The 27218-nt window shown below is 40.2% G+C and overlaps 1 long non-coding RNA gene across 1 annotated transcript; it reads left to right on the top strand.

Moving 5' to 3' along the window:
* The first annotated feature begins 9 nt into the window (after positions 1-9).
* On the top strand, positions 10-26436 carry LOC140196070 (uncharacterized). The gene is made up of 3 exons (XR_011885607.1): positions 10-231; positions 25167-25329; positions 26365-26436. It is a non-coding gene; the product is annotated as an uncharacterized lncRNA (long non-coding RNA).
* Positions 26437-27218: the final 782 nt, after the last annotated feature.

The raw sequence follows: 27218 nt of genomic DNA on the forward strand, positions 1-27218 counted from the left end.
ACCGGGGCCGCCGTCCGCTTCCTCCTCTGACTACGGAAACCGAGGTATCAACCGGTACCATTGGCCGGTCTCAGCTCCCGCTTCACATTGTAACCGTGCATCCGAAATGCACTGTGCAATTTTTTTTCCATCCATTAATGGTCCATCCCTGCTCGTTACTTGAGAAGTCTTTCTATGATGGCCTCCCTACGAAGTTGTGAGCGAGAGAGTTCCAAGATTTAGACAGAACAGGTTGGTGATTATATTTGCAGTTTAGACTGGTGAGTGATCAGAGAGAAATGAAAGTCAAGTTTATTGTCATATGTACAAGTACGTGAATGAACAGGCACAATGAAGAACATTTATGGCAGCACCACAGGCAAAAAAAATAGTACAGTACAGGCCTACCACCTTTTAACCTACTCCACAGCCAATCTAACCTTTTCCTCTCATTTTGCTTTCCATTTTTCTTTCCTCCAATTGCCTACCCAGGAGACTCTTAAATGTCCCCAATTGTATCTGTCACTACCACCACCCCTGGTAGTAAGATCCATGCACTTAACCCTCTCTGTGTAAAAAAAAAACCTACCTCTGAAATCCTCCCACACTTTTCCTCCTGTCATGTTGTAAGTATGTCCTCTCGTATTAGCCATTGCCACCCTGGGAAAAAGGTGCTGGCTGCCCACTCTGTGCCTCTTATCATCTTATACACCTTCATCAAGTTGCTTCTCATCCTCATTCACTCCAAATATAAAAGCCCTAGCTGGGTCAACCTTTCCTCATAAGATATGCCCTCTAATCTAGGCATTATCCTGCTGGGTCTCCTCTGCACCCTCTCCAAAGCTTCCATGTCCTTCCTTAATGGGGTGATCAGAACTGAACACAATATTATAAGTGTGATCTAATTAGAGTTCTATAGAGCTGTAACATTACCTTGTGACTCAGCATTAGTATTTACAAGAAAATCATAAATTAATATACCATTTTTCCGAGAACACAGAAGAAAAATATCAAAGTTCACATTAGTACAAAGTGGTCACAATGTTGCTAAACTGTATTGATTAAGGTTGATGGTTCCTATCTGAATAGTAGAAGGGAAATAGCTGCTGTTGAACCTCATGGTCTGCGAGTTCAGATTTCTGTACCTCCTGCCCAGTGGTAGCTGTGAGAGGATGGCATAGGTCGGATGGCTGGGATCTTTGATGGATTTTGCCGCCTTGAGGTAGCACGTCTGGTAGATACTCCTGTTGGTGGGGAGGGATGTACCAATGACATATTGAACAGAATACTGCTCATTCATATTGCCAGACCTGACCAGGAAACAACCAGACAGTACGTCCATAGAAGTTTGTTAAGTTGTTGGGTGACAAGCTGAACCTCGTTCACCTCCTAAGAAATCTAAGAGCATTTTGTGCCTTCCTCGTGATTGAATCTTTGTGCTGTACTATGGATAGGTCTAGGAGGGGAATATCTAAGGTGATTGTGTTCCTACATGGGATACAGTGATCGGCAGGTGTTTTTGAGGACTCCTTGGCAAATTGTTGCAATGAAATCCTGTGGGTGGAAGGATGACAGCTGTTCCTGAATCATTGCGTGTGTGCCTTCAGGCTTCTGTATCTTTCTCCTGATGGTAGCGAATGTGAAGAAGGCATGTCCTGGGTAGTGGGGGGTCCTTGATGATGCATGCTGCCTTTTTGAGGTATCGCTCCTTGAAGTTGTCCTGGATACTACAGAGGCTAGTACCCATGATGGAGCCGACTAAGTTTACGGTTTACGACTCTCTGCAGCATACTTTGATCCTGTGCAGTAGCCAACCCCTCCACCCCCATACCACACAGTGATGCAGCCAGTCTGACTTCAGTTATGCAGTTAACCCTTGTATCTTCTCAACACTCATTCAGATTATAGATAATCTTCTGCTGCATCACCTTCCTGCAATATCCCCGCATCACTCAATATAAAAAATTTTTGTGACTTCACAGTCCATTTGGGATAGCATTGAGGGACTCCGTTAGTCAGGGACAACCATGGATGTTGCGTTCCAACAGTCTACATTATACGCAAGACAGGGCAATACAATATGGAGAACAAAGCTGTTAACTATGTAGCAAGCTGCCCCTCTCCACTCATCTGATGAATCTGAAATAAGAAATGGCAGAGACCAATAGAGTTTGGCACCAGCAGCATCACAGGAATTGCCACTCAATGTTGAACTCAACATAGGACTGCCTTATGGATTTCAGCTTCGAATTTTCCTTCATGTCAGTAGAAATGGTACCGCCGGGCTTAGTAGCTAAGCCATACATGAAGGCTTGGAGCAGAACTTGGATGTCAGAGCCTATTTGAGATGCACACCATTGGGGGCATTTAATAGCCAGTGTGAGCATATCCCCATTACAACCCCTGTCTGTAACAATCTTAAGGAACCCAATGGGACAGCATAATGGCATGGTTGATAGAACCATTGCCTTGTAGCTACAAGGACATATGTTCAATCCTGTGCTCTCTGTGTGGAGTCTATTCATTCACATTGATTTCCTCTAGATGCTCTGGTTTCCTCCGAAATCCCAGATACATGTTGGTTGGTAGGTTAACTGGCCACTCAAATTGCATGTCTAGGTGTCACTCAACAATTCAGGAACAGCTTCTTCCCCGCTGTCATCAGATGTGTGAACATCAATGAAAACAAACACTACTTCACTATTACTTTTTTACACAATTTGTTTTGAATATTTTAGTAATTTTATGTACTGTTGCTAAAAAACAACACACTCACGTCATATTAGACAGTGATAATAAGCCTGATTCTGATTCTGATCACCTCCCGTCCCAATGAAGGGTCCCAGCCCAAAATGTTGACTGTTTACTCCCCTCCATGGATGCTGCCTGATTTGCTGAGTTCCTCCAGCATTTTGTGTGTGCTCTGATTCCAAGTGACAGAATCTAAAAGGAGTTAATAAAAACAGCACACATAAAAGTTGCTGGTGAACGCAGTAGGCCAGGCAGCATCTCTAGGAAGAGGTGCAGTCGACGTTTCAGGCCGAGACCCTTCGTCAGGGGTCTCGGCCTGAAACATCGACTGCACCTCTTCCTAGAGATGCTGCCTGGCCTGCTGCGTTCACCAGCAACTTTTATGTGTGTTGCTTGAATTTCCAGCATCTGCAGAATTCCTGTTGTTTGGAGTTAATAAAAATATGGGGTGAACAAAATGAGATTTCTGTTGGATTTTGTCAGTGAAAGATGCTGGGTGGTCGTTTCTGTGCTGTATTATTGAATCAGGATGGGGGGAAATCTTCAAATTTCTGTCCTGATTGGCTGATCCCTTATTCGGAGACTGCGATCTTTGGTTCTAGACTTCTAAACTAGGAATAATATTATCCTTGCATCTACCCTGTCAAGCCCGACATTCACTTTGTCACTCTCTCCCCGAAACCTCCTCATATCCTCTTAACAATCCAGATTGCCACTCTGTTTAATATTAGCAGCAAGGTTGGAAAGGTTAAATTTGTTCCCCTCTTCAAACATCACTAATCCAGATTATGAACATTGGGAGCCCCGGCACCAATCTGTGTATCACACACAAAATGCTGGAGGAATTCAGCCCTCTAATGTCAACTGTTCATTCCCCTCCATAGAGGTTGCCTTATTTATTGAGTTCCTCCAGCATTTTGTGTGTATTGGTCAAGCTTTACATCATCTGCAGAATCTCTTGTGACCAACCTGTGCAGTATCCTACAAGTCACTTCCTCCCATTCTAGAAATGATTGATTCGTTCTCCCTGTTTTGTGTCTGTTAACTAATCCTCAACACACACCACTACCTCATCCCCAGTACCACATGTTATAGTTTCGTTTAATAACTTCTTCTATGGCACATTGTCAAAATCCAAATACATCACATCCACTGGTTCCTTTTCTATTTTAATTATTGTTTCAAAAGTCTTTACATGAGGATGTTCTACGAGTTTGTGGTGGCCAGTGCTATCGTGTTTGCTGTTGTGTGCTGGGGCAGCAGGTTGAGGGTGGCAGACACCAACAGAATCAACAAACTCATTCGTAAAGCCAGTGATGTTGTAGGGATGGAACTGGACTCTCTCACGGTGGTGTCTGAAAAGAGGATGCTGTCTCAGTTGCATGCCATCTTGGTCAATGTCTCCCATCCACTACATAATGTACTGGGTGGGCACAGGAGTACATTCAGCCAGAGACTCATTCCACCGAGATGCAACACAGAGCGTCATAGGAAGTCATTCCTGCCTGTGGCTATCAAACTTTACAACTCCTCCCTTGGAGGGTCAGACATCCTGAGCCAATAGTCCTGGACTTATTTCATAATCTACTAGCATAATTTACATATTACTATTTAACTATTTATGGTTCTATTACTATTTATTATTTATGGAGCAACTGTAACGAAAACCAATTTCCCCGGGGATTAATAAAGTATGCCTATGACTATGACAAAAGTGCTATATAGAGCATCTATTATTATCCCTTGAGCCTCTTTCTTAAAATACTTGGGGTGTAGGTCATCAGGGTTTACAACTTTCAGTCCCATTAATTTCTCTAAACATTTTTATTTGGTAATGGTAATTTCTTTGAACTCTTCATTCTCTTCAGACATCCTCTGAACTATTTCTAGGTTTCTAAGTTCCTGATGACACAAAAAAAATTTCATTGCCATTTCCTTATTCCCCAGTCTAATTTTTCCTTCTTCAGTCTGTAAGTGATCAATAATGACATTTGCTAATATTTTCTAATCTATCCATATATGCGATCATTGGTGACTCACAAGATTTTCATTGACAGGGATTCAACACCAGTAATGCCTTTGAAGGGCAGTTGATTAGACTTTTGTAGAAGGTCATTTCTGGTACTTGAATTGTTTAAGTATTAGTGACACACGTCAACCCAAGCCGACCAAAAACATTCATGAAATTATAGCACACGCAAAGCATTGAGACCACTGAAAAACAAACTGATGTGATGTTGCATAACCATAGTCCTAATCCATTATCATGGTCAAAGTTAGAAATTCAAGTCAAGAACTTCAAGGTTTGAAATGAGTTGATATTTAAAAATACATCTATTGATTAATTGTAAAATCTCATCTTTATTTTTGAATCCTCTAAATGTTTACTTTCCCTTCCCACATTCCCAAATCCTTTCGCCATCTTTGCAACATCTTGCACCCAACAACCTTCTGAATAGTGGTTGGTTATCTACAGATACTGCTTTAATGAAATTTCAGGGGTCTATTTCCAATTCCCAATTATTAGAAAACATGGATTTTTATGCACAATTAGAGGCACAATAATTAGCAATTGGCAGATATTGCTATATGTCAGTAGCATATATCTTAGTGAACATGCCACCCCACTTCAAAGTTCAAAGTAAATTTGACACGAAAGTATATATATGTCATTATATACAACTCTGAGATTCATTTTCTTGCAGACTAACTTAATAAATCCATAATAGAATAATAACCATAATAGAATCATTGAAAGACCACACGAACTTGGGTGGACAACCACTGTGCAAAAGACAACAAACTATGCAAATACCAAAAGAAAGAAAGAATCATCATCATCATCATGTGCCATACTCTGTCAGAGCCTCAGCGACCACTTTCCTCCACTGCGATCTGTCGGCAGTCAAACCTCTTGCATCTCTGGCGATGAGGCTGGTCCACTTCTTGATGTTGTCGAACTAGGTTGTCCTCTGTCTGCCTCGGGAGCAGCTTCCTTCTACTCTACCTTCAAGCACAGTGCGTTACAGTGTATCACCAGTGCTCGAGATCTGTCCAAAGTAGCGAAGTTTCCTTTGGATAACGGTTTCCAGAAGTATTGGTTTCATTCCAATCTTTTCTAGGATGAAATTGTTGGATCTCCTTTCAATATGTGATACCCTGAGGATCCGTCTGTATGTCCACATCTCAAATGCTGTCAACTTCTTTTCATCAGCTGCTTTTAGGGTCCATGTTTCATAGCCTTATAGGGTTACTGGCCAGACGAGACTCCTGAGAAGGCGTATCTTGGTGTCAGTGCTCACAGATCTATCTTTCCAGATGTTCCAGAGTTTGGTAGTGCTTGCGCCTACCTTTGCTAGCCTTCGCCTTATTTCCTTGTTGCATTCGTTTGTGTCATTTAGTTCTGCACCAAGGTATATAAAGGAGGACACTTGTTCGATCTTGTGGTTTCTGATGTAGATGCCAGCTTGAATTGCAGTTTTGCTTATCACCATAACTTTGGTCTTTTTGCCATTTATCAGCAATCCAAATTCAGCAGAGACTTCTGCAACATTATTGAGTAGTGCTTGTAGGTCTTCTTCTGTTGTGGCTAGCAGGGTTGTGTCATCTGCGTATCTCAAGTTACTGATGGTTCTTCCTCCTACTTTAATGCCCATGTTGTCTGGAATTGCCAGTCTCAAAAGAAAGAATAATAATAATAAATAAATAAGCAATGATTATCAAAGACATGAGATGCAGAGTCCTTGAAAGTGTCCATAGGTCGCTGAAACATTTCAACAGTGGGGCAAGTGAAGGTGAATTAAGTTATCCTCTGTGTTTCAAGAGTCTAATGGTTCAAGGTTCAAAGTAAATTCTATTATCAAAGTACATATATAGTGCCTATAAAAAGTATTCACCCCCCCCCCATGCAAGTTTTCATGTTTTATTGTTTTACAACATTGAATCACAGTGGATTTAATTTGGCTTTTTTGACACTGATCAACAGAAAAAGACTCAAGTGAAAGCAGATCTCCACAGTGGTCTAAATTAATTACAATATAAAACACAAAATAATTGATTGCATAAGTATTCACCCCCTTCAGGGTATTTAGTAGATGTACCTTTGGCAGCAATTACAGCCTTGAGTCTGTGTGGATCGGTCTCTATCAGCTTTGCATATCTGGACACTGCAATTTTTCTCCATTCTTCTTTACGAAACTGCTGAAACTCTGTCAGATTGCATGGGGATCGTGAGTAAACAACTCCTTTCAAGTCCAGCCACGAATTCTCAATTGGATTGAGGTCTGGACTCTGACTTGGCCACTCCAGGACATTAACTTTGTTGTTTTTAAGCCATTCCCATGTAGCATTGGGTTTATGATTGGGATCGTTGTGTTGCTGGAAAACAAATCTTCTCCCAAGTGGCAGTTCTTTTGCAGACCGAATCAGGTTTTCCTCCAGGATTTCCCTGTATTTTGCTGCATTCATTTTCCCCTCTATCTTCACAAGCCTTCCAGGGCCTGCTGTAGTGAAGCATCCCCACAGCATGACGCAGCCACCACCATGCTTCACGGTAGGGATGGTGTGTTTCTGATGATGTGTGGATTTGGCTTCGGCCAAACATAGCATTTAGAAGCTCAGGTTTGGCTTCATCAGACCATACAACCTTCTTCCAGCTGACTTCTGAGTCTTCCACACGCCTTCTGGCAAACTTGAGCTAAGATATCATGTGAGATTTTTTCAACAGTGGTTTTTTAGTACAATCAATTGAAACACCTTGACTGCACACAGTGATCTCCATTTACCTAATTATGTGACTTCTAAAACCAATTGGCTGCACCAGTGATGATTTGTTATGTCATATTAAAGGGAGGTGAATACTTAAGCAATCAGTTATTTTGTGGTTTATATTTGTGATTAATTTAGAACACTTTGTAGAGATCTGTTTTCACTTTAACACAGAAGTCTTTCTGATGATCAGTGTCCAAAAAAAGCCAAATTAAATTCACTGTGATTCAATGTTGTAAAACAATAAAACATGAAAACTTCTGTGGGGGGGGGGAGATGAATTCTTTTTATATGCACCATATACAACCCCCAAGATTCATTTACCTGTGGGCATACTCAAGAAATTTATAGGATAATAACTATAACAGAATCAATGAAAGACTGCCCAACTAGGGTGTTTAACCAGAGTGCAGAGGACAACAAACTGTGTAAATACAAAAATAGAAACAGCAGTAATAAATAAATAAGCCATAAATACTGAGAACATGACATGAAGAGTCCTTGAAATTGATTCCATAGGTTGTCGGAACATTTCAATGATGAGGCAAGTGAAGTTAACCCCTTTGGTTCAAGAGCCTGATGGTTGAGGGGTAGTAAATGTTCCAGATCCTGGTGGTACAAGTCCTGAGGCTGTTGTACCTCTTCCTAATGGCAGCAGTGAGAAGAGAGCATGTCTTGGGTGGTGGGGGTCCCTGATGATGGGTGCTGCTTTCCTGAGACAGCGCTTCATGTAGATGTGTTCAATCGTGGGAAGGGCTTTACCTGTGATGGACTGGGCTGTATCTACTACTTTTTGTAGGATTTTCCGTTCAAGGGTATTGGTGTTTCCCTACCAATTTGTGATGCAGCCAGCCGATATATTCTCCACCACACATCTATAGAAGTATGTCAAAGTTTTAGACATCATGCTGAATCTTCACAAACTCCTAAGGAAGTTGAGGTGCTGCCGTGCTTTCTTCGTAATTGCACTTAAGTGCTGGGCCCAGGGACAGATCCTCCAAAATGATAACACCAAAGATTTTAAAGTTGCTCACCCACTGCCCCATTGTCCTACATGTTTACAATATTAGCCAAGACTATGGGTTACTTTCACAGACATCCCACCCTGCAAAAACTCATTTCAGAGAGGTAGTATCATCAATTTGCTGAAGGCTCCGGGGAGAGGTGGGATGTCTGCAATAGAGTAGCTCCTTAGCAGCTAGCCAGCTAGTTTAAATAAAGTTAGCTATGCTAATGAACGAATGACACCTGTTAAACTCACCTCAACATGTCTTTTACAGTCTTAACTCATCATGGGCAATAGAAAAGTCACTGTTGCAAACAGTGCAGCGAGCAACACTGTCATTATTTTGACCCCTATTAGGCAGGGGTACACTTTAGTGTAGTCTGGGGTGACATATGTTTTATATTTTCTTTTTTTGGAACACTCTGCCAGTCTGACTTTTTTTGGAATTCTCTCGCTCTTGCTCTTTCTCTATCGCGCACGCGCTCTCTCTCTCGTGGTCGCTCTCACTCGCGCTCGCTCCCTCGCACTTGCTTTCTCACTCTTGCTCTCGCTCTCTCATGGTTGCTCTCACTCGCGCTTGCTTTCTTGCCCTTGCGCTCGCTCTCTCGTTCTTTCTCGCGCGTTCCTCACGCTCGCTCTAAAAAAAAATCAATTTCCGGGACATTGTATATAATTTGCGGGCATCAGGGAGCCATTATTAATATGCTGGAGACTCCCGGAACTTCCGGGAGAGGTGGGATGTCTGCTTTCATCCTCATGAGCCCAGGTTCCTACATTCCACATGACTTGTGACTTACAGTTCACAGCCTATCTATCGAACTAGCCTCCATAAGTCTTCCTTCCATATCTTACAGAGAATAAAACAAATATCATTCCTATTCCAGATGTTCTAATATAAATATTCTTGTGCTTGTACTATAATTTTAAACAGCTAGAATTGATCAACTGATCCATCTACTGGACTCTCAAAACTCTTGTTTTTTTTTAGTTACATTCACAGTTGTTTTAATAGTTCATAGCTGTGTTCTGTACAATTAATAGTTTTTTACATTTGAACTATTGTTTCAAGCCAAAGTTACACAAAATGACACGCCTACTTAGAACAACTAATTTCCTTTTCTTTCTTTTTAAATCTTTTTATTAAATAAGTATACAAAAGGTAAGCCATATAGGCACTAATACACTGTTAGAATATAATAACATTACAGGAGATATTAATACAGAAAAGAAATGATACAAACAATGTAATTTAAACATAAAATAATAAGGTAACATAATAGTATACTAATTTTTATATATATATATCAATAGAGAAAAGGAAAAAAAAACCCCAAAAAATACCCCCCAAAAAACCCACCGTGCAACTAAACTAAAAGCAAAGCAAAGCAATGGGCTAACTTGGAAACAAGTAGAGTTAAAAAACTTAAAATCACGTCCTCAAACCCAACCTCCATTAAAAACAGTAGAAAAAAACAAGAAGGGAATATAAATATGGAGCAAAAAAGAGAAGGAAAAAAAATTACATTAAATGAAAATATTGAATAAAAGATCTCCAGGTCTGTTCAAATTTAAGTGAGGAATCATAAAGATTGCTTCTAATTTTCTCCAAATTCAAGCATAATATCGTCTGAGAAAACCAAAAAAAGGTAGTTGGAGCATTAAGCTCTTTCCAATGTTGTAAGATACATCTTTTCACCATTAAAGTAAGAAATGCAGTCATTCTACGGGCTGAAGGAGAAAGATTACTGGAAATTTTAGGTAATCCAAAGATAGCAGTAATAGGGTGAGGAGAGATATCTATATTCAATACCTTTGAGATAATATTAAAAATGTCTCTCCAAAAAGTTTCCAGAGTAGGACACGACCAAAACATATGAGTTAAAGAGGCTATCTGCCCCGGACATCTATCACAAAAAGGATTAATATGAGAATAAAAATGAGCTAATTTATCTTTGGACATATGTGCTCTATGAACAACTTTAAATTGAATTAGGGAATGTTTAGCACAGATAGAGGAAGTATTGACTAATTGTAAAATTTGCCCCCAGTCATCCACGGAAATGATAGAACCCAATTCCTGTTCCCAATCTACCCTAATCTTATCAAATGGAGCTTTCCTAAGTTTCATAATAATATTATAAATCATAGCCGATGCACCTTTCTGACATGGATTAAGGTTAATTATAGTATCTAAAATATATGTAGGAGGAAGCATTGGAAAGGAAGAAAGTATAGTACTTAGGAAATTTCTAACTTGTAGATATCTAAAAAAATGTATTCTTGATAAATTATATTTATTAGATAATTGTTCAAAAGACATAAGGGAACCATCTAAAAATAAATCCAAAAACCGCGAAATACCCTTAGTCTTCCAAATTTGAAAAGCACGATCCGTGAAAGAGGGAGGAAAAAATACGTTACCTAAAATAGGAATCGCTAGCCCAAATTGGTTAAGATCAAAAAATTTTCTGAATTGAAACCAAATACGTAAGGTATATTTAACTATCGGGTTAGAGACCTGTTTGAAGCGTTTCAAATCAAAAGGAAGAGAGGAACCTAAAATAGAGCCAAGTGTATAGCCCTGAGCAGATTGTAATTCCAATGCTACCCATTTAGGAATGGATAGTATATCCTGGTCAAGTAACCAAAATTTCATATGTCGAATATTAATTGCCCAATAATAGAATCTAAAGTTAGGTAATGCTAAACCTCCATCTCTCTTAGCTTTCTGTAAATGTATTTTACCCAGTCTCGGGTTTTTATTTTGCCAAATAAATGAAGAAATTTTTGAGTCAACTTTATCAAAAAAAGATCTAATTTCCATTCTCTCGTACTTGTCACACTGAACTAGGCTTAAGAATTATGCCTAACACTAACTATCTCTTCAGTCCTTTTCTGGGCTTTCCTTATTGGATCCCACCACTCAACAGTCATTGCTCTGAATTCTGGAACTCTCACCCTGTGATTCTTTGCCTGGAAGATGCTCCTTTAAAGTGTATTATGCTCGAACAAGGGAGACTACAACGGGTTGAGGGAGGAGTTGACTAATGTGGATTGGGAGCACAGGCTATTTCGTAGGACAGTTGAGGAACAGTGGAATACTTTCAAATAGTTTTTTCACAGTGCTCAGCAAAAGTATATTCTAGTCAAAAGTAAGGACAGTAAGCATGGGGAGAGCCAGCCTTGAATAACTAAGGAAATAAAAGAAAGTATCAAACTAAAAGCTCATGTGTACAAAGTCGCAAAGAGTAGTGGGAGACTGGAGGATTGGGAAAACTTTAAAAAGCAACAGGGAACAACTAAATAAGAAATAAAGAAAGGGAAGAGTATGAAAATAAATTAGCACAAAATATAAAAACAGACAGCAAAAGTTTTTATGAATATATAAGGCGGAAGAGGGTGACTAAAGTCAATGTAGGTCCCTTGCAAAACAAGAAGGGGAAATTGATATTGGGTGATAAGGAAATGGCTGAGGAATTGAACGACTATTTTGTGTCGGTCTTCACAGTGGAGGACACATCTAATGTGCCAAAGAAGGATGTTATGGACGAAATGGGAGGTGAGGACCTCGATAAAGGCGGAAGAGGGTGACTAAAGTCAATGTAGGTTCCTTGCAAGACAAGAAGGGGAAATTGATATTGGGTGATAAGGAAATGGCTGAGGAATTGAACGACTATTTTGTGTCGGTCTTCACAGTGGAGGACACATCTAATGTGCCAAAGAAGGATGTTATGGACGAAATGGGAGGTGAGGACCTCGATAATATCACTGTCACTAAAGAGACAGTGATGATCAAACTAGAGGGCCTGAAGGTTGATAAGTCCCCTAGTCCTGATGGGATGCATCCCAGGGTGCTGAAGGAATTGGCGGAGGTTATAGTAGATGCGCTGGTAATAATTCATCAAATCTCTCTAGACTCTGGGTAGGTCCCAGCGGATTGGAAGACAGCAAATGACACACCACTTTTTTAAAAAGGATGTAGGCAAAAGACAGGCAACTATAGGCCAGTTAGTTTAACGTCTGTAGTCGGGAAAATGCTTGAAGCTGTCATTAAGGAAGAAATAGCGAAACATTTAGAAAGGAGTGGTTTCATTAGACGGATGCAGCATGGATTCAGAAAGGGCAGGTCCTGTTTGACAAACTTACTGGAGTTCTTTGAGGACATAATGAGTACAGTGGATAGAGGGGAACAGGTGGATGTCGTATACTTGGATTTCCAGAAGGCATTCGATAAGGTGCCGCATAAGAGACTTATAAATAAGATAGGGATGCATGGAGTTGGAGGAAGTGTATTGGCATGGATTGGTTAACCGATAGAAGGCAGAGAGTTGGTATAAATGGGTGTTTCTCCGGTTGGCAGTCAGTGGTGAGTGGGGTGCTGCAGGGGTCGGTGCTGGGCCCACAGCTGTTTACCATTTACATTGATGATTTGAAAGAGGGGACTGAGTGTAGCGTAGCAAAATTTGCTGATGACACTAAACTGAGTGGAAAAGCAAATTGTACAGAGGATGTGGAGAGTCTGCAGAGGGATATAGATAGGTTAAGTGAGTGGGCCAAGGTCTGGCAGATGGAATACAATATTGGTAGATGCAAGATCGTCCACTTTGGAAGAAATAATAGAAGAGCAGGTTATTATTTAAATGGTGAAAGATTCCAGCATGTTGTTGTGCAGAAGGACTTGGGGGTGCTTGTTCATGAATAGCAAAAGTTGGCTTGCAGGTACAACAGGTTATTAAGAAGGCAAACAGAATGTTGGCCTTCATTGCTAGAGGGATTGAATTCAAGAGCAGGGAGGTCATGCTGTAACTGTACAGGGTACTGGTGAGGCCGCACTTGGAGTACTGTGTGCAGTTCTGGTCTCCATACTTGAGGAAGGATATACCGGCTTTGGCGGCAGTGCAGAGGAGGTTCACCAGGTTGATTCTAGGGATGAAGGGGTTAACCTATGAGGAGAGATTGAGTCGCCTGGGATTATACTCTCTGGAGTTCAGAAGAATGAGAGGGGATCTTACAGAAACATACAAAATGTTGAAAGGGATAGATAAGCTAGAACATAGAAACATAGAAAACCTACAGCACAATACAGGCCCTTCGGCCCACAAAGTTGTGCCGAACATGTCCCTACCTTAGAAATTACTAGGCTTATCTATAGCCCTCTATTTTACTAATCTCCATGTACCTATCTAAATGTCTCTTAAAAGGCCCTAACGTATCCACCTCCACCACCGTTGCCAGCAGCCCATTCCACGCACTCACCACTCTCTGAGTAAAAAACTTACCTCTGACATCTCCTCTGTACCTAATCCCCAGCACTTTAAGCCTGTGTCCTCTTGTGGCAACCATTTCAGCCCTGGGAAAAAGCCTCTGACTATCCACACAATCAATGCCTCTCATCTTCTTAACCACAGAGTCAACCTGCGCAGCTGCTTTGAGCATCCTGTGGACTCGGACCCCAAGAAACCTCTGATCCTCCACACTGCCAAGAGCCTTACCATTAATACTATATTCTGCCATCATATTTGAAGTAGGAAAGTTGTTTCCATTGGTAGGTGAGACTTGAACTAGGGGACATTGCCTCATGAGCCAGGGGAGAAGATTTAGGACAGAGATGAGGAGAAACTGTTTTTCCCAGAGAGTGGTGAATCTGTGGAATTCTCTGCCCAGGGAAGCAGTTGAGGCTTCCTCACTTAATATATTTAAGGAACAGTTAAATGAGTTTTTACATAGTAAGGGAATTAAAGGTTATGGGGAAAAGGCAGGTAGATGGAGCTGAGTTTACGGACAGATCAGCCATGATCTTATTGAATGGCGGGGCAGGCTCAATGGGCCGGATGGCCTACTTCTGCTCCTATTTCTTATGTTCTTACACCAATTTGTTTATAGAACATAGAACATAGAATAGTACAGCACAGTACAGGCCCTTCGGCCCACAATGTTGTGCCGACCCTCAAATCCTGCCTCCCATATAAGCCCCCACCTTAAATTCCTCCATATACCTGTCTAGTAGTCTCTTAAACTTCACTAGTGTATCTGCCTCCACCACTGACTCAGGCAGTGCATTCCACGCACCAACCACTCTCTGAGTAAAAAACCTTCCTCTAATATCCCCTTCCTGTAATATGTATCGATTTTGGATTTCTTCTATATTGGTTTAATCTTCGAGTGATCTATCCTAATTTAGTTCTCTGTTCCGATGTAGTATTTCTTTTATTTTAGGATAATATGCCTGTCAAGTGCCTTGTTATTCTATTACGTTGCAGGTACTATATATAATTGCAAACTGTTGCTCTTATAATACTTGTAGTTTAAGTAATGCTCTGCTAAGGTAATAAAGCATCATCAGAATATAAAAGCAAGGCTGTAATGCTAAGACTTTATAATGCATGGGTCAAATCACGCTTGGAGTACTGTGAGCAGTTTTGGGCCCCTTTTCTAGGAAAGGATGTGCTGGCATTGGAGGGGGCCTGAGGAGATTTATGAGAATGATTCTTGGAACGAAAGGGTTAAAGTATGAGGAGCATTTGAAGGCTCTGGGACAGTACTTGCTGGAGTTTAGAAGAATGGGGTGGGGGGGGGGGGTCTCATTAAAACCTGTCAAATATTGAAAGGCCAAGATAGAGTGGAGGTGGATAGGACGTTTCCTATACTGTACTGGGAGAAACCAGGACCAGAGGCTAAGAATAAAGGAACACCCATTTAGAACAGAAATTAGAAGGAATTTCTTTAGCCAGAGGGTGGTGAATCTATGGAATTCATTGCCACAGAGGGCTGCGGAGGCCAAGTCATTGGGCAAACTTCAAGTGGAGGTTGATGGGTTTTTGATTAGTAAAGCTGTCACAGGTAATAGGGAGAAGGCAGGAGAATAGGGCTGAGGGGGTTAATAAATCGGCCATGCTCTTAACATGTTCCACGTAGTTTTAATGCATAACCCAGTAAGTCTTTTCAGAGTGATGTGTCCAGCTTTAGTCACCCAGTATGAATGTATCAGTGGTTTTATCGTGGTTTGTGACTTTCCATTCCATTTTCACTGGCAAGAGGATGCATATTTCTGGAATTTATAAAATTACAAAGAGATATGCATAGTTCTGTCTTTAGATCTGTCCATGTTGGAATAATGGTCCAGTGAAAATAAAATCCACCCACTGTTCCATAAACACTGATGCAAAGCTGACAGATACAGGTGTCCCCCGCTTTACGAAAGTTCGCTTTACGCCACTTTGCTTTTACGAAAAAAGGTGCCCACTTTAAACCTGTGTTTACCCTGAGAAAGACAACCATGACCATGAAGCCTTGCGCGGGCAGGTGTGTGCGCATGCGTGTATGTGCTGATTTTTTTCTACAGATCAGTTTTGGCTACATCTTCCCGATTCTGATAAGTGAAACTACACTGTACATACATTATTTCTACTTTATATAGGCTGTATATTTATCATATCATTCCTGCTTTTACAATATGTTAGTGTTATTTTAGGTTTTATGTGCTATATTTGGTATGATTTGGTAGGTTATTTTTTGGGTCTGGGAACGCTCAAAAATTAATGGTAATTGCTTCTTCGCTTTACGCCATTTTGGCTTACGAAGGGTTTCAGAGGAACGCTCTACTTTCGGATAGAGGGGAAAACCTGTAACTGGATATCAATAAAAAAAATTAAAACAGCTTCCAGAACATGACTTGAGTAGCAATGTTTGCATCCATTCTTCAATCACAAGGTGGAAATGCTACCCATTAACTGCTTACATTGGTTTAGTAACTAACCCCTCAGTGTGAGTGCTGTTGGCTGCTCCATCACAGGGAATGAGGGAAGAGTTATGGCCTTTATCGTATCAGAGTAGGTGACCAGTGAGGCCACCCGATAGCATGTTGAAATTCAATTATTAGTTTGGTGGATAAAATTGCATTTTAGACATCATCAGGGTGAGGCCTCAACCTGCCCAAAAGGTAAGAGAATTTTTAAATCCTTCATTATACTTCGATCTTACTACTTACTAATTTTAAATTACACCTCACAGGATATTTTAGTGAGACCAGAGATTCCCAACGGGGGCAGTTATGTGTCCTAAGGAGGCATTCAAGATTCTTGGGGGTGCGTGTGGTAACCGGCACCCTAACTGGAGGCATGAGACCTGATCGACTGTGTCAACTCGCTTCTGTCATCAACATCCGATAGGCATTCCCAGTTTGTGTTAATTTTTTATTTTAATACGTACAGCTTAATCTCTATGAGTCTGAAGGCAGTGAAGCCTTGAATTCTAATCCTGCTAAGAAACAACAACTACAGAAAATGTGTCAATACAATGTTACGTATCTGGAGTATGGTTTTATTCTATTTCCGTCAGATCAGTGACGCCCCATGTGTCTTATTTGAAAATACTGTACTGTCTAATGAACCCATGAAACCATCAAGATTGCAGGAACACTTCCATAAGAGACACTCTGAAAAGGCTACCTATGGTATTACTCAGTTACAGAAGATGAAAGGAGCGTTTGAAAATCATTGCACACTTGAGTCATTTACCAAGAAAGCTGAAAATGACGTTGATAGTGGTCTCACTGTTCTTATAACATTTCCAAAATGATAGCAAAGTGTGGAAAACCTCATACAATTGGTGAAAGAGTAAAAATGCCTGCTGCATCAGAAGTACTTACCACTGTTCTCAAAATGGACACCAGTATTTTAAAATCAATTCCTCTGAGTAATAACTCTGTAGCTTGTTGTATTGACAAAATGAGTGAAGACATGGAGCATCAACTATGCACAGAGCTACAAAAAACAAAATTTGGGATACAACTGGATGAGTCAACAGTGTGAAACAATGAGGCATGGCTAATTGCATATGTACATTTTATCAAAAATGGAAAGGTTTATGAACAGATTCCCTTTTGTAAAAAGTTAAAAACAATGTCAAGGAAGAATCAATCTATGATGAGCGCAAAGTGTATATTGAGGATAAAAGCATTCTGATTAGTAACATGATTCCTTGTGCAACAGATGGAGCACCATATACGACAGGTTGCCATGCTGGTTTCGTGGCATTTATGAAAAAAGAAATTCCAAGTCTGTTTGCAATCCATTGTGTAATTCATCATCAACATCTCACTGCCAAAAAACTCAGCCAGTGACTTTTTTCAAGCGTGGTTCTTGTATTATCTGCTATCAACAAAATTAAAGCTCATCCATTAATTAGCAGAATATTTCACCAGTTATGCTAAAATAATGATGAGGAGTTTGAACACTTGCTTCTTCACACTGAAATGCATTGGCTGTCAAAAGGCTGCTGCTTAAAAAGTTTCTTTGACCTTTTTGACACTGTGGTTGAATTTTTTTCACAAAGTCGACAGGCGCTTGGGAATCAAGATATAACTTCTACATGGAGATGTGACATACCTAGTCGATCTGTATGACAAAATGAACATTCTAAATATGAAACTGCTGGGTGGGTGAGAATTTCAACCTAATCCAAGCAAAAGATGCAGTGTCCACTTTTGTCAGAAAATTGGAAATGTATAAGCAAAACATTGAGAGAAGAATGTTCTCACAGTCTCCCTGCATGGAAAGCATGGCACTCTCTTTCACAGATGATGATTTGCAAGGGTACTGCTTACACCTGCAGTCACTGAAGAAGGATTTTCAGAGTCAAGGATTTGAATGATCTGGAAATTCTGGACTGGGTAATTAACCCATTTCTTTGCAATGTGGAAGAACAGGAAGAAAGCTTGCAAGAAGAAATTATCGAAATTCAGAATGAAAAAAGCAAAATTGCTTTTCAAAAATATCAACTTTTGTGGTATGTGGCTACACTGTCATATGAGGTTTCCTGGTTTTTGGAGAAGAGTCTAACTGCTCTTCATTGCATTTCTATCCTCATACCTTGTTGAAAGAGGCTTCAGTGCAGTGAACCACAAACTAACAAAAAACAAAAACCGCTTGGGCATTGTTACAAGTGTAGACTTAAGGCTTTTTCTGTTACAACTTGAACCAGATATTTCAACTCTTGCTAAAAACCATCAAGCTCAAGGATCACATTGATTTAGAAGCTGCTGCACAGCGTACGGGTACTGTGTAAGTTAGGTTCAAAGACAAATAAAAATTTAAAGCAGAATCATTTTTCTCATTGTAGACATGTTTTTACACTATGGGGGTGCCTGAAAGTATATTGTGCCTAAGAGGAGTGTTAGAAAGTATTAGGGGGACGTTGGCAAGTATGAAAATGCTTTAGGGGTGTGTTGGGCTAAAGAAGGTTGGGAGACACTGAGTTAGACTGCATGGTGTAATTAGGAAGCAGGTTAAAGAATATCTCTATCTCCCAATGTTTTCTGTAATGGCATTTTAAATTCCAAAATGACAAATGTGATCTTAGGATACCCAATAAATTCCAGACCCTATTATCAATAATTTAAAAGTACCAATGTTTTAAGGAGGTCACAACAAGTTTTAAATTTAGCCAAGCAATATCAAAGTGGGACTAATCTGATATTTTATCCGAGTCAAAATGACATTCCTGCCACTGAGAAGTGATTCCATTTTATGTTGGGTTGAATTCAACACAATACTATTACCCTGACTGCGCTAATCTGCAAAATAACCTTCAGCAAGTATGAAGTTCATTCAAACAAGGATGAAAAATTGCAAATGATCAGTCATTGCTGAAACTCCCACAACAGGTGATATTAAATGGTTTCATTATACAAAATTAAACAAACAATTGATTTTCCCCAGCACAATAATGAGAATCTATTGAGCCTGGGTTCTATTAAATTAAAGAATATGAGCCTGCTAAAGTTAATTAAAAAGTTCTAATTATGTTTATGATCTTATGCATATTATATAGTGAAATGATCAATAGTGTATTACTGTGAATCATATTTACTCCTCATAATAAATTATGTATAAGAATCATTATGTATATTAATTACCATGCATAAACATAATCAAGTATTATAATTACTGTAAATGTGAAAATCACTAAGCATTCCTCTGCTAGTATGAACTAGGATCACAAAATGGTTTTCATTGAATGCACCTGAAACATCATGTGAGGTCTATTGAATAGCTCTGGGAGCTAGCATGGGTTTGATGGGCGTAATAGCCTACTTCAATATATTAGGGAAATATGAAAAGATGAGTTAGCTCAAGAGGAATATGTATGGACTAAATCAGCTCTTTGCTGCACACTTTCTTTTGGAAATGGAAAAACAGATGGTAATCTGCAAGTCTGGCTGCACACAACACTACGTGGCTTAGTTTTATATTGATAGTGCAAGCCACAGTAAAACACTATTGATCATTTCACTATATAATATGCGCAAGATCACAAGCCACTCTTCTTTGATAAATACTGCTTGGTGATATCCAAAATCATGAACTGCCAAAATTGGAAAGTTGAGTATTGATATCAGAATTAAGTGTTGCAATTTGAAGGGGGATGTTTTTTGCACAGCAGAACTTTCCTAGTTCTTGGTAATCACACTAAACAAATGGTGGCACTTATGTCTGAGCTGGAGCTGAGTGCAGCATAATCATGGAAATCGAAAAACCACTAATGTTAGAAATCTGAAAGAAAGAAAATTCTGGAATCATCATAACCTGCTGAAATATTTGAATGTCCAGATTTTTGTCAACCAGTTTTCCACTGCTTGTGTAAATTCACTCCACTCCTACAGGAACTTGTGGGTGTGAGGTGCAACGCATGAATGACTGAGAAAAGTATAATGGACAATGATACTACTTTGTTTGACACCGGTCTGTACTGAATTTGGTTCTGTTGTGGATCTACTAGTTAGGATCACAACTTGTCTATGGCATGGAGCAGATGCAGAATGGAGGCAAATTTCCACAGCCAGTAAACTTGGGAATGTTGTTCGGATGGAGTTAAAGGCATTAACGAGATTGAAGAGGAAAGTGTATTGTGGTTAACACTGCTCCATGCATTTCTTTTTGAAATATGTGCCTCTGAATTTAAGAAATAATGTTTTGGCTACTGGTAGAAGGCAGCAGAGGAAACCCCTAGTAGTAATTAATTCATGGATCAACAGGAGACTTCTATTGTTACCACATCCAGACATTCTCTTTCTTGAAGTTAATTGTGATTATCTCATCTCTGAGTTCCCAGGTATATCGTCCTCATGCTGATGAGGTTGTGAATTTCTGGTTGGTTTAGATCTTCGAGTAAGAAATTATTTTCTTTTTGTTATTTTGGTTGGCAAGTAACCTCTATGGCTTCTTGTCAGTCAAAAGTGCTAGCAGAGTCAGAATTTAAAAAAAGGTCTTCAGAGTGTTCTTTTCAACAAACTTTGACTGTTATTCTGTCCCTGATAGATTTGTGTCCTACCTTAATGCCTTGGATATTTGGCCATGGATGACCTTAACAGCCCTGAACATCCCATGCACATCATGACTTTAATGTTCCCCCAACCTTTCCCATTGTTCTTTAGGTCATGGGTTTTCTGGCAGACTTGGCCTTCAGGTGTTTTCCAAATTGTTTTCATTGAGGCATTGTTGAGTTTTCAGTCAAAGAACATACTCTGTTTACAGTTTCTGGTTGTTCTCATCCTTCCAGTCCTGGTCCTCTTTGTTTCTTCCTGCTTGAGTGGAACTACTGGGAAACCATTCAAGCAAAATTCTCTCTGCTATAAAACCAAGGTTACCAAACCTCAATAGTTGTACCAAACTACATAGTTGCCTCTTGTTCGTACATAATTTCAAAGTGAAAACTCCTAGTCATCATCAGTTTACTTACTGAAGATTAAGAAAGAATGGAACTCAACATCTGTAAGAAAAAGTTCCACCACCAAATTTCCCCCATTATACAACACTGCCCTCTGAAAATCAAGGCTCACATCTAGACTCTGGGAAAACATGGATGCTTCTCATATCTCAAGAATTAAGTCTCAGTGAAGCCCTAGATTACTGATGAAACTTACCACTGCTGCAGTGCATCAGTGTAGGCTTTGTTGAATGAGAGGAAAGGAGTATGAAGATCCTTGAACCTGGCACAAAGATCTATTGGGCAGCAGCAATTTGTGTCCTTCCATTTGTCTCTGCACCCTGAGTAATGCATAAAGGAGCTGGATGAACTCAACGGATCAGGTAGCATCTATGGAGGGAAATGAACAGTCAACTTTTGGGTCAGGACAGTATAAAAAGTGGGGGAAAGGATGGAACAAGAGTTGACAGGCAATAGGTGGATCCAGGTGAGGGAGTGGTAGGCAGATGAGGGAGGAGGAGGGTGGGAAGGATGTAAGAAGCCAGGAGGTGGTATGTGGAAATAACTAAGGGCTGAAGAAGAAGGAATCTGATGGGAAAGGATGGTTTCAGAGATTTGAATTACCTAGTTTAGGGACTTCAGAGCTCTGGAGAGAAAGTGCCAGTGCACAGTGCACGAAACCCTTCAAATCCACTGGCAGGAAAAGTGAACCAATGTCAATATTTACTCTCATTAAATTCAGTCAATTGCATTGAATAGCTACATCTTTACTGTATCCTACAGAAATGGCACCCTTTTCCAAGCTTTTGCAAGGGGATCTAGATGCTCTTCAACTTTTTTTGGCAATGGATTAGTCCATTTTGATGCAAATAAAATGAACCAGATGAAACTTTCCATTCCAGAACTTCAGAGATATTCTTCTTCTTCAAAGAATGGAGTTTCTCTTCCACTAAAAATTGATGCTGGCTCACCCACATCTCCACCATTTCCTACACCTATGCCTTCATCCCATCTGCCCACCGCCGTAACAGGCAAACAGAATGAAAGATTCAAGCATGTTCTGGAATGAGTTGGCACAGTCTTATGGTATGTTGTGGTGCTGCCTCGCCACTCTAGCACAATCAATTTGATCCTGGCCTTCTATCTGGCTGGAGTTTGCAGATCCTCCTTATGAACACATGGGATTTCCTTGGGTGCTCTGATTCCCACGTTGTCACATCTCAATGGCATGCTGATTGTTCGATTGATCAGCTATTGTAAGTTATTCTTAATGTAAATAGAGAGTGGTGTGGACTGGGAGTTGATGGGCTTGTGAGATGTGGAGGAATAGGATTCCTTTGAGAGTCAGCATGGATTTAGTAGAAGGCATGTCATAAGGAAATATAAATATCAAATCCCCAAATTACACATTAATAGGAAGTAGAACCAGCAATATCCTTTTTCTCAGTTTGATTATGTACACTAAAAGTTGTATGGACATTCCCAGTATCCATGATTGTCGACTTCATGTTTTTCTAAATTAAATTTATATGTAGTTGCCATGGAGAAGCTTGTTTAATATGTTAAACACAAGAGATTCCGCAGATGCTGGGAATTCAGAGCAACTCACACAAAATGCTGGAGGAACTCAGCAGGTCAGGCAACATCTGTGGAGAGAAGTAAGCAGTCAACATGTCGGGTCCAGACCCTTCATCAAGCCTGGAAAGGAAGGGGGAAGAAGCCAGAATAAGAAGGTGCGGGTGAGGAAGGAGCACAATTAGGCAGGTGATATGTGAAGCCAGGTAAAGGGGAAGGTGCATGGGTGGTAGAGGAGTGATTTAGTAAGAAGTCGGGAGGTGATAGGTGGAAGAGATAAAGGGCTAAAGAAGGACATTGACTAGAGAGGACAGTAGACCATGGGAGAAAAGGAAGGAGGAGGGTCACCAGGGGAGGAGAAGAAAATGAGTAAGAGGGAACCAGAATGGAAAAGGAAGAAAGGGGAGGGGAGAAAAATGACTAGAAGTTAGAGAAATTGATTTTCATGCTGTCAGGTTGGAGGCTACCCAAATGGAATATGAGGTGTTGCTCACCTGAGTATAGTCTGTTTGTGGCAGTAGAGGAAGCCATGATATGATATGTCAGAAAGGAATGAGAAATCAAATTTAAATGGGTAGGCACCAGGAAATCCTGCTTTTTGTTGTGGATGTAGCAAAGGTGCTCAATGAAGTGGTCTCCTAATCTACCATGGGAACATTGGATATAGTAGATGACCCCAACAGACTCGCAGGTGAAGTGTTTCCTCAACCAGAAGGACTGGAATAGTGTAAGAGAGGAGGTGTAAGGGCAGGTGTAGCACTTCTCCCACTTGCAGGGAAAAGAGCCAGAAGGGAGATCAGAGGGGAGGGATGAGTCAACAACATGCTGTTATGGTCCCTAAGAATTATAAGGTGAAGGGACAATTAGTTTTAAATTTTTATATTAACAAGTTGTTGCATGTAAGACTAGAGGACATAGTCTAAAAGACAGAGACAGATTTTTCAGGAGTGAAATTGAGAAATATTTCAGCAGACAGATACCTAAAAACATGACTGCATAACACTGTTTCTTTCTCACTTTCTTAAAGAGAGCGATCCCTATGGAAAGTAGAAAGTGATGGGGAGGAGGGAAAGATGTGCAAAGAAGTAGGGTCCCATAAAAGATGGCTGAAGTTACAGAGAATGATGTGCCAGATACAGAGGCTCATGAGGTGGTAGGTAAGGACAAAGGAAACCCTATCCCTATTATGACACCAGGAAGTTGGGGTGAGAGCAGATGTACAGAAAAAGCAGAAAATATGGGTGAGGGCAGTATCAATGGTGGTGGAAGAGAAACCCAGTTCTTTGATGAAGGAGGATATCTCAGAGGTTCTGGAATGGAAAGCCTCATCCGGGTTAATTTTATTGGCATCACAATGGACCCATCCATTGCCAAATAGAGTTGAAGAGCATCAGAACTAAAGTCAAAGGTTTTTGAGAATCTTTACATCTATCGAAGAGTCAGATAAAAGCAGACATTGGCAGTCAGAGAAATTTTGCTATTTGTACAGATAGAGAGTGGGTGAAACCAGGAGTATGACTAAGTTTAGTGGCTCCTAATTTATAAAATATGTTCTTCACATATCACCAGCAATGTTATGTGTTCTTCTGTTTTGCTTGCTGCAACAAATGACCAGGATATACAGTATGCATTTCATGGGAAATGTTTATCTTTGCAGTCAATCCTTCCAGGTAAAATAAACCAGTTTATCCACTGCAATCACTAAAGTATTCATAAGCTTACTTTACAAATACAGGGGTTACATGTGGTTGAATACATAAAGCTTTTTAGCACTGTTGAAAAATCAGTGGCTGCTTTTATGATTCCTGAGTCAAGTTACCAAATAACATATATTATACGAAAGTGCTTAACTCACTCAAAGAAGTGCTAGTGCCACTTAGCCCAATGTAATATCATTCTTCATTTACAATTTCGTATCAATCATTCAAAGCTACTTTAGATTAAATGTATTTTCACTCTCTGGTATTTTGTTCAAAGAAGTGCTATGTGAATTCCCGTATGGCTGAATGAAAATATTTCTCCATCAACTAATATCTTAAAAATATTACATGGTCATTATATCATTCCTGCTGTGAATGCTTGTGTTAACTACACATCTGACAGTACAGAACTCCTTAATCATCAGTGAGTATCAACGTAGATTTATGTGTTGTCTTGTTTCCAGAATGGGTCTTTATGTTTCAATAAACAGATCTTATCTATTACCCCTCCCATTGGAAAAAAGCACAGATCACCAAGCTCAAGTAGAGTTTCTGTCAAGGGTTATAAGACTTGAATGGTTCCCTTGATGTGATGAAATGATCTAAGAATGGCATACAAAACAAAGTTTCTCACTGTAGCTTAGTACATATGACAATAGTAAACCAATGTATCAATTTACCAGAGTAACAAACACAAAGTACTGGAGGAACTCAGCAACTCAGGAAGCAGCTCTGGAGAGGAATAAAGAGCCAACATTTCGGGCCAAGACCTTTCATCTGGACTGGAATAAAGAGTGAAGAAACCTTCAGAAATAGAAGGTGGAGAAGTGGAAGGAGTGCAAACTGGTAGGTGAAGCCAGATGAGTGGACAGATAGCTGGGTGGGAGAGGGGGGGATGAAGAGAGTAACTGGAAGGTGATAGGTGAAGCCGAATGAGTGGACAGATAGCTGGGTGGGAGGGGGGGGGGATGAAGAGAGTAACTGGAAGGTGATAGGTGAAGCCGAATGAGTGGACAGATAGCTGGGTGGGAGAGGGGGGGATGAAGAGAGTAACTGGAAGGTGATAGGTGAAGCCGAATGAGTGGACAGATAGCTGGGTGGGAGAGGGGGGAATGAAGAGAGAAACCGGAAGGCGATAGGTGGGAAAGGTAAAGGGCTGAAAGAATCTGATAGGAGGGGAGAGTGGACTATCAGAGAAAGGGAACGAAGAGGGGCACCAGTGGGAGGAGATAGGAAGGTGAGGAAGAAAGAAGAGGTGAGAAGGGAACCAGAATGGGGAATGAAAGATAGAAGAAAGAGGAGGGTGGAGAAATCTATCAATTTATAATTTAAGCAAAATTGATCACAATAATCCCATAAGCCCAGTCTACAAAGTTTGCAAACAAAGCACTGGAAGTTTAACAAATCAAACAGAGAGCATAACTATGTTCTGTTGCCAAGGTACAGCTCCATTAATAAACACAATGCATTCAAGGGAAAATTAAACATGCTTGAGAAAGGTAAAGAAATAAGATACCTTGATAATTAAGCAAAGGAGCCAAAGAGCATTGTGGATGAGCTGAGATGACTGACCTTTTCCTCTGTAGTAATTTTATGTAATTCTCGGCAATGCCTGCTAGGTTTACATTGCATAATCACAGAACATGTTGTGGAGTTTGAGGATAAACCACATGTTGCCACGAAGACAGCAAATAGTCTCTTCACAGCATGATGTTAGGAAACAAAAGCATCAAAGAACCCTCTTCACTCCTGTGGAGTTTTAGCTCATTTCTAACTTGATTGCCCTGCAGGATTAATATATACCGGTCTTTGGTGCAAGTGTGAAATTAGCATTTTGTTTGACAGAATCATAACATGCATCTTTTGGTCGGTTTATTTCAGATCACACAATGGATTGCGACTATAAATATCACATGTCAAGTGGTGAGTAGAATGAGGACTGTGGGAAATGGAGAGAGAGAGAGAGAGAGAGTGGTGATCAGAGGATCTGGAATATCACACAGTGAGGACATCAGGAGTGACCACCAATCGGAACTGACTTCAGGGTATGTTGGGTAAGTTAGGGTAGCCAGATAGGTGAACCTATTAGAGTGGGGTCCAAGAATAAATCTCAAAAATGAATAAGGGTCAATGTAGTCTAAGTTGTGGAAGGAATGCTACATGGCAAATGGTCTCATCCAGTGCATTTTTAATACAGAAATTATGCCTTGTCACAAAGATGACTCACGCCAGGAAGTGGCAAGCTTTCAGACTGACATGAAGCTACCTAGAAAAGATTATTATCACCTTTCACAATAGAGAATAAAAATATAATTTTCAATTTGATTATGTGAAAAAGAAAGTGTTATGTAGTCATGTTTTTAGGTATCCGTATAAGGAAATATTTCCCAACTTCACTCCTGAAAATTCTGCCTCTGTCTTTTAGACTACGTCCTCTCGTCCTAAATGCGACGACATGTGAATATAAAAACTTAATCATATTTCCCTTCACCTTATAATTTTCAGTGACCACAACACTATTTTGTTAAATTTAATAGGAGATTTACAAGGATGTTGCCTGGATTGGGGAGCATGCCTTATGAGAGTAGGTTGAGTGAACTCGGCCTTTTCTCCTTGGAGCCACGGAGGATGCCAGGTGACCTGATGGAGGTGTATAAGATCATGAGAGGCATTGATCATGTGGATAGTCAGAGGCTTTTTCCCAGGGCTGAAATGGTTGCCACCAGAGGACACAG

This window comes from Mobula birostris, chromosome 4 (assembly GCF_030028105.1).
Source record: "Mobula birostris isolate sMobBir1 chromosome 4, sMobBir1.hap1, whole genome shotgun sequence".
Taxonomy (NCBI): Eukaryota; Metazoa; Chordata; class Chondrichthyes; order Myliobatiformes; family Myliobatidae; genus Mobula; species Mobula birostris.